The sequence below is a fragment of the Atractosteus spatula genome, chromosome 10 (assembly GCF_055471065.1).
Source record: "Atractosteus spatula isolate fAtrSpa1 chromosome 10, fAtrSpa1.hap1, whole genome shotgun sequence".
Classification (NCBI taxonomy): domain Eukaryota; kingdom Metazoa; phylum Chordata; class Actinopteri; order Semionotiformes; family Lepisosteidae; genus Atractosteus; species Atractosteus spatula.
This window is the reverse complement of record NC_142715.1, coordinates 19,356,227-19,364,409: the sequence shown is the minus strand read 5'-3', so window position 1 is coordinate 19,364,409 and position 8,183 is coordinate 19,356,227. Positions and strand designations below refer to the sequence as shown.

Sequence of the window (8,183 nt, the reverse complement as noted above, 5' to 3'; positions counted from 1 at the left end):
CGACACTTTTATCGTTCAACGAGAGCTCAAAATATCAGAAGGATCCTCAAGAGATCAACAAAGACAACAGAAAAAGATGTGTATAAGATACTTATACCATGGGATATAGCTTTTTTATCTATGCTACAGTAAGTAGTCTTTAATATTTCTTTATTACACAGTGAAGTCAAAATTCTGGGATGTGCCTATGTACGCTGGGCAAACGTTCCGAAGTAAAATTCTTCCAGCACAGGGGTACCTTTAAAGTGGAGATGATGGCACCAAAATTTTTTGGCATGCATAAAAAACAGCAATTCTGTCAGTAAGCCCTAAATGAATTAATAGCAAACATGGTTTACATAAAATACATTTTTCCAAGAAAGTTTATCCTTTGTCACTAATGAAAGCACTAAATAAAGACATAAATATAGAAATCTTAAGGTTTTTAAAATACATGACTTTGCTAAAATTAATTTAAAAATAAAAACGATTACAAACGCCAGCGGAGAGAGAGAGTGCTTAATTTGTCAGCACCCAGACAAAAATACAATGCTTTATTCATTCTTAATCAGATGGTGAGAGTGAAGGGGGAGTGATAAGGTTGAAGGTGAGGAAAAAGAAGTGAAAGATGGGGAAGCTTAATTGACTAGAACTGGGGAGGGATGTTGGTTTTGCATAAGGGGTGGTGCTATGGAAATGAGGTATATCTGGGAATGTGGAGATGCATGTTCTGGCTGTTGGTGAATTATCATTGTTGAGTATGGAGTGTTGAGGTATTGATTTTGTGTAATGCTTTGTTACCAGCCCCCTGAGAGAGAGAGAGAGAGAGAGAGAGAGAGAGAGAGAGAGAGAGAGAGAGAGAGAGAGAGAGAGAGAGAGAGAGAGAGAGAGAGAGAGAGAGAGACTTCTTTTTAGTTTTGTAGCCAAAGGGTCTTGCAGATCAGATCGGATTCCCTTTGCCCCACGGAAAGACAGACACATGTTTTCACAGTTTAAAAGTCACTATTCAGATGCAGGCAAGCAGCCCCTAGATAAAATATCAACTTTATTTAAACTCCAACAAAAGCATTAATGGATTTCAATTACTGTACTCTTATGGAACATGCCACCAGCCATCTGCATTGAACGATTAAAAATAAAAACGATTACGATTGGCACTCCTGTAGCTTTTTCACGAAACCTCCAACAGAGCTGTTCAAGCGGTTTTTATCGGGCACCTCTTATGTCAGGCGTAAGCGATAAATAAACAGTATTTAGCTGAAAAGCTGTACAATGCAAGACATTTCGTTACTCTAGGAGGTTTCGAGAAAAAGCACATTGTGCTGCTGTAATAGTTTAAAATAATTAAAAGTCTAAACAGTATCAGCTTATTTATGGGATGTAATTAAAAAAAAAAGTCCAAAACGCAATTTAACACTTTCTGGCAAGAGGAGACACCCAAATTAATAATGTAACATGCTACTGTTTGTGCATGAACATAGTTACTGTATACTGTTATTTCTTTAGATACGCGATTCCATGTTTTTTTTTAATCCCTGGCAGGACCGGACGTCCAAAAAGAATCGAATAATAGGTTTAATTGTGCTTTGACAGATCGTCTTTAAATCAATTGTTGATTTAAAGTTTGACAGTAAATGTTTATATTATAACGCATACTGTACAGCCTCTATTTCTCTATAAAAATCTAAAAGATCGTTTGCGCAGCCTAAGAGGGGGGTGAATGCACTACAATAGATTAGCATACTGTAGAGGAAAACAGTATAGGCATCATTGATATGAGGACTTTTGAAACCAAATTTCCCAATTTTAATATGTGCTTTTCTATATTAATTGTATTAATAAATATATATTAAAATATATATTAATTGTCCATAATATTACTATTCTATTTTTTCAAAGAAATGTTTGTTAAAAGTCATAGCACTGGCTGGATTTAAACAGCCAACCTGGGGGGGGAGTTACTAATCCAGCACCTAAACCACCATACTACCAGAACAGTCACATGAAGAGTGGTGAAGCAGCATATACTTTTCTTGTGTTGCAGTATATGAATATAATTATATCGTAATTAATTTCTTTAGATACGCGATTCAACATTATATATTTCCTATTAACCAAATTCTAAAAGTATGCTTGTTGACTCCGGTATCGAGCGTATTTGCAGAAAAGCTTAAAACTACCACTTTTTATACACACGATATTTCACATGTTAGTTAAAGACTTCGATGCTTAAAATGTTTAGGGAGAAATGGAATACTGGTGTGTATTTTTTCTTTAAAGTACCGAGACCAGCCATATACAGTTTACATACTGTAATACTGTATGTTTATGTTCCAAAATTAATATTGTTTATGGTCTTCACACGCGTTACAGTATGCTCCTATTCTTTTTATGCTCAGCTACTAAGATTTCCCTTCAGTGGTAAAATTCCATATACATATTCAATACTTAAACGGACACAGTAAAGACATTAAATATACATACTGTATACAGTACAGTTTTGCATACAGTAATATGTTTATGTTCCTAAATCAATCTCTTCTATGAGCATGTGAAAGGCATGGTGAATCGATTCTCAAAAATGACTGTACTTTGCATGATTGGAAACAAATGTGTGATTAGATCAACAAAATGCTGTGGTGTTACTTTTACAAAGATGGTCAATAAAAAAAAAAAGTGGACCAGGGCAATACTTTGAGTTTACAGCTTGTCCAAGGTCATTCATTATAAATACTATTAATAATATCTTCAGTAAAGACTTTGATGGCGACAGCTCAAACATGAGAGGTTGAGCTTTATTAGCTCCACCTTGCGAAAATTCCAGATACTATTATTTTACTTGCGGTATCATGCGGTACTATGCGAGCATATACGGTATTAATACCGTAACTTGCGGTACACCGCGTCAAGCGCACCGCAAAATAATGCGGTATCGCCTGCTTGTTTTGAATGGCAGCATCTGTAGTATCTTAGCATCTTGCACTTTTCTAATTATCTCCTTTCCATCCAGTTCTCCAGCTCTTTCCATAAGCCTTTCTGTTTGTATCATTGTGTTCCTAATAAAATCCCCTATTTTTATAAAACGAAGCAGTCCTGATTTGAATTCACACAAATCAACCTCACCGCTACCTTGAATTCGGGCTGTTAAGCATTGTGTTAATTGTCACATTAGCCTGATTGTGTTTTCAGAGAACAGTATCACTCAAGGGTTGGTGTGGTGATTACTACCAGATCACAGGACCTGTTTCATACCTGGCGTATCAGTGACGCATGGTCTGGGTCTTACAGTTGAAAGTGCTTGCAACAGGGTCTAAGGTTTAGTCACATGTGCTATTCTCTTAATTCATGTGTTCTTTAAGTAGAATCTCTTTATCCATTTTCCACTGATTTCATTCCTATCACATCAGATTTGACATCTCTTAAATGTTGTCTTATTCTTTCAAAGCCTGCTTCCAGAAATGTAGTTTTCTTTTTATTTTGCACTCAACTCAAAGAACACTAATTCTGATGATGGTACCCTAAATCTCCAGGTTTTTCACCTCTGCTTGCCTTACTACATCCTGGTTATCTGAAAAGAAAAGATCAAGGCAAGCACTGGCTTATGGGTATGAAATCTGTCATTAAACATGTCTCTTATTTCAATTTCTGCTGTTGAAATTCCTATTTGTCTTTCATAGTCTATGCTGGAAATGTTGAAGTTTCCCATCAAATGCTTAATGTTTTGCACAAGAGTTGTTTTATTATGAAAAAAAATTGTTGAATCATAATCAATCATAATGTATATCTGCATTTGTTGGCTTTTAATGAGTTTGACCCACATAGATTCAGGGACTTGATTCCTCTTGCTGATGTTCCTGTACCTGAATAGTCTGTCTTATAGTTTATATATATATACAGTATAGTGTTCCACCTCCCCCTAAATCCATCTTACCTGTCTCTCTGAAACAATGTGGTGGATTCTATCTCATCTCATTTATTTCTGATACTCGTGGCCCTGAAGTACAGTATGAGAACTAAACTATCCAATCATTTGTTTTGTACTCTCTTTAGTTTTGTCTTGGTCTTTGTGAAAAGGCAGTGAGACCAGTCAAAATGGAGAAACAAACCCCAGCGGTTAATGGATGGGTGCTTACAAAAAACAACGCAAAGTTTACTGCCATTGTCCTAATTGAACTCCCAGATCCACATTGACACATCGGCCATTTTGGTAGGAGAACAGTCAAAAACCTGGGACAAAAGCTACCACTGGCCTTATTCAATTTTTACATCGACTGATGTCACAAAGTCTTCTCTTGCTTGTCAGTGATTCTTACTGCTTTTGAAGGAACAGGGGAAGGTTTATAAACAGGGTTTATTCTGTGCTGAAAAGAAAAGAGACCTAATGTGTCGGCTGTGGAGCTTCTTCAGGTGTCATTTATTGCTTCTGTCCATCATTACACGAGTTCTTGGGCTGATTCTTATTTGTGAGTCAGTCGTGCATCCAGGCTTCACTTTCACAATGAACACAAAAACACGGCTTTCATTTCAGGCATTTTGAAATGTTTTTTATTCATATCTATTTTGAAAATTGGCTCCATCTTGATAAGTACAATGTGATGGTTTGAATTGATTAAAAAATAGGAAATACAAATTGGAAAAAATGGAAATAATGTGTTTGAATTTATTTTAAAAAAATGGAAATAAAAAATAAACATAGTTGAAGTTGGAACAATAAATATTTCCCAACTCCGCTATTAGCCCCACTGTAAGGAATGACCAGGGTAAAGAAACCGTCAGTGAGCCTGACCTTGTCTATGACACTAAACTTCACTAAACCAGGTTCATTTCTGTATGCATGGCTTCACATTAATGATCAGTCTGTGAAAAGTGGGGCTTGGTTTCTTTTAGGGGAGAGATGTCTTCAGTTGAGATGGGGAGATTTCAGTCACAACACAGACTCTGAACACTTTGAATTATTTGAGCTTGTTCCTTCTTCTTCTGAAGATTTCCAATTCTCTCCTTGAATCCAGGTTTATGTTCCTCCATCTCCTTGGAAATCAGGAGCTCAATGTAATCTGTTGCAGACAGAGGATTGGGCTTCAACGCAATCTCTTCTAATCTGCTTACACACTCATGTGATTTCTGAAGAAACATCTCGACTTTCTTTTCGGTTTCATCCAAATCACGCTGCAATTCTGCTAACACCATTTCTGCATTCATTGTAGCCCCGCATGCTTGCTCATACTGTGCTTTTTGTTCTTGATAGGTGCATTTCTCATGTTTTACTGTCTGGATGTAGTTTGCTTTTTCTCTGACGTGCAGGTCCACACTGCACATTCCAGGACAGACTATACATTCAGAGTCCTCCATTACATCACACCACTTTAGGACAATAGCCCAAGAACAGTCGTCATGGCAAGTCATTTTGCAGCGGTTGCAGTTATTTGAGTAGTGGTCCGTGTCCTTCTTTTCCTTAACTAATACTGGTACTGTGTAAGTGAAATTTTTGTTTTCCTCCATCTTGTCTGTTTTTTTTTAATTCTTGCCAAGTCCGTCTGAGCTCCTCTTGTTTATTTAATGCAGCATTGATCTGGGGCTGCAGTCCCTCCACACAGGCCTGCAGCTGTTTGCGCTCTTTCAGAACCTCCTGGGTTAACTGCAAACTCTTTGGCTCCATTTCATTCACTGCCTCAAAAAATGTTTTCATGCTTTTTTCACCTAATTTCCAGAACATTTCGTCAAAGCTCTCATCATCATCATCGCTGTCTTTACTGGATTGTTTCTTGCTGTTACAAACAGAGTACAGGGCAGAGTTGTTGAATTTGAAGTGAACCGGTTTTTATCTTTAATACAAGGAATAGCTGCAGCGTTTATGGCTTCAAGAACAGCAGGAGGTTTTCCATCTGCAAATGTTACAATTATCATGATGTTTTTCTCGATGTCCTTTCCAAATATTGACAGGATAGAGTCAAAAATATATCTCTGGGTAGGTGTGAGACGGGCTTGTGATGCCTGGACACAAAGCACACCGCATCGATCATGTGAACACCCTTTGGCGATTTGAACAGCTCGCGCAAACTTTCAGTGATCATTCTGTCTTGCTCAATCCCTCTAGTGTCTCCAAACCCTGGAGTATCAATTATAGCCAGGGAAAATAGAACTCTAAAATTGTCTTGTTTGTTGATTTTGTAAACAGTAACTGCTGTGGTCTGAGATTCAGCTTGAGATTTGCTCTTTATGCTCTCATTTATAATTTCAATCCGGAAGTCGTCTTCCTGTTTAACTCCCAGGATATAATTGACTATTGAATTAATGTGGGTGGATTTCCCAGAGCCTGTGGCTCCAACCATCATTATTGTCCTGTTCCTGATCCTTGGGTCATTTTTACCAAAGGTACACCTTCTGATCATCCCCTTCGGATTAAGATCCTCAGTTTTTGTCTTTAGTAAGTAAACTTGTGGAGATCCACGTGTTTTCACTGTACTTTCATTAATGATTTTATATAGATGATGTGGATGTGCACATTTTTCTTCTTTTTGTGCTGTCCTAAAAAATAAATAAATAAAAAATCAAAATGAATATAGAAGTAGCAAATATTTAGCCAACATAGCAAAAAAAAACATGGTTCTTTTAACATAAAGGTTCACGAGAGTTTCAAGTCTTTCATTTTCATTGTTCAGTTTCTTTTTTTTCACATCTTGATGCACATTTGAATTTAGTGAATATGTCATTGCGGGATACTCACACAGGCTTGTCTTAGAGAAAGCAAAAGCCATCTTACTGTAGGTGCTTAAATAATGAACAATAATGAACAATTGCTGGAATTTCATTGTAACTACAGTGCTATGAAAATGTACTCAGTTCTTGCACATTTCTTTACATTTTGTTTCAGTCAAATGCCTTTGAGTTCACATTTATACACACCAATTTCAAGTAAAGTGAGCACTTAGGTTGTTGCAATTGACCCATAGTTGCCAACATACCTCATTATAAATAGCAAATGTACCATGAAACAACATAAATGTTTATAGTCAACGAGATACAAGTCTCTTGCTTTTCATTAGAATTATGTGCGTTGAAATACGCCATCGATGAGTGTAATTCAATAGAAAAAATAAACCTCTGTTGTTGCCGTAAACTGTTGCAGTAAGCTTGCTGAACAGCTAAATTGAGCTTGTTGAAGAACTCTTATTCTGGATCCTAGAAAAGATAAACACATACAATTATTTGCAAGGGTTTGCAAATCACAACTACGTGTAGAGGTTCAGCAATTTTTTCCCAATGAGTAATTGATTTTAACTTTATGAATGGATTCAGCAAACACCGACAATGTCGTTGGCTGCTCTTGATGTATTTCCTCTGTCATGAGACTCCTTCTTCCATGTACATGGATTGGGCCAGGTGTCAGAGTAAATCCAAGACAAATGCCAAGGAATGAAATAAATAAATATGTTTGGTGATTATTTCCCTCCCCTGTGACACAAGGACAGCAGATGAACCTTCACCTTTGTTTTCACTAACTGTACTTTCATCAATTTCCCTACGGGATTAATAAAGTATTATCTATCTATCTCTACATCCCACCTGGCTTGGAAGTCAGCCTTTTAATTTTCAATACAGACCACAAGAGGGCACCATGGAACAGCTCCACATCCTTCTAGTGACTATTTTCCGTATAAAATAATGTATTTGTCTGGTTAATACATTTATCCCAACAGACTTACAGATATTTTACTTGTTCAGTTCAAGTGAAGTATCTTGCGGAAGAGTAGAACCACAGCATCTCACCTGGGATTTCAACCCAAAACCTTCCCTTTCCTTCTTAACTCCTTACTGCAGATAAGAGATTGATTTATATCTCTCTTCTTTTGTGCAGTGGCCAGTTGAGGACAAGGTAGTGGTGTTCAAAAAAGCTACCTTTTGAAATGATAAGGAGTATTGCATCAATCCTGTACCACTGTAATCCTGCAAACCTGTAATTATTACTTAATTCTTAATTAATTAAGTCCTTATATTACCTTAATTGAAGGTAAGGGCTAGGGGCAGTAATATGTCATTCTTATCTTTCAGGAAACTTAAGTGACAGGAATACCTCTCTTTAAATTCATCCCATTTTTATAAATCATATTTCCCCCCACATTTGCTGAAAAACAACAAAACTGTCATGGAATTGGGTTAATACTAGATCGAAAGCATAACTCAATACACTGACCCAAGAAAACAAA

General features: G+C 36.8%; 1 pseudogene; it reads right to left on the bottom strand.

The window, feature by feature from the left end:
* Positions 1-4,899: 4,899 nt before the first annotated feature.
* Positions 4,900-6,368, bottom strand: LOC148825658 (uncharacterized; annotated as a pseudogene).
* Positions 6,369-8,183: the final 1,815 nt, after the last annotated feature.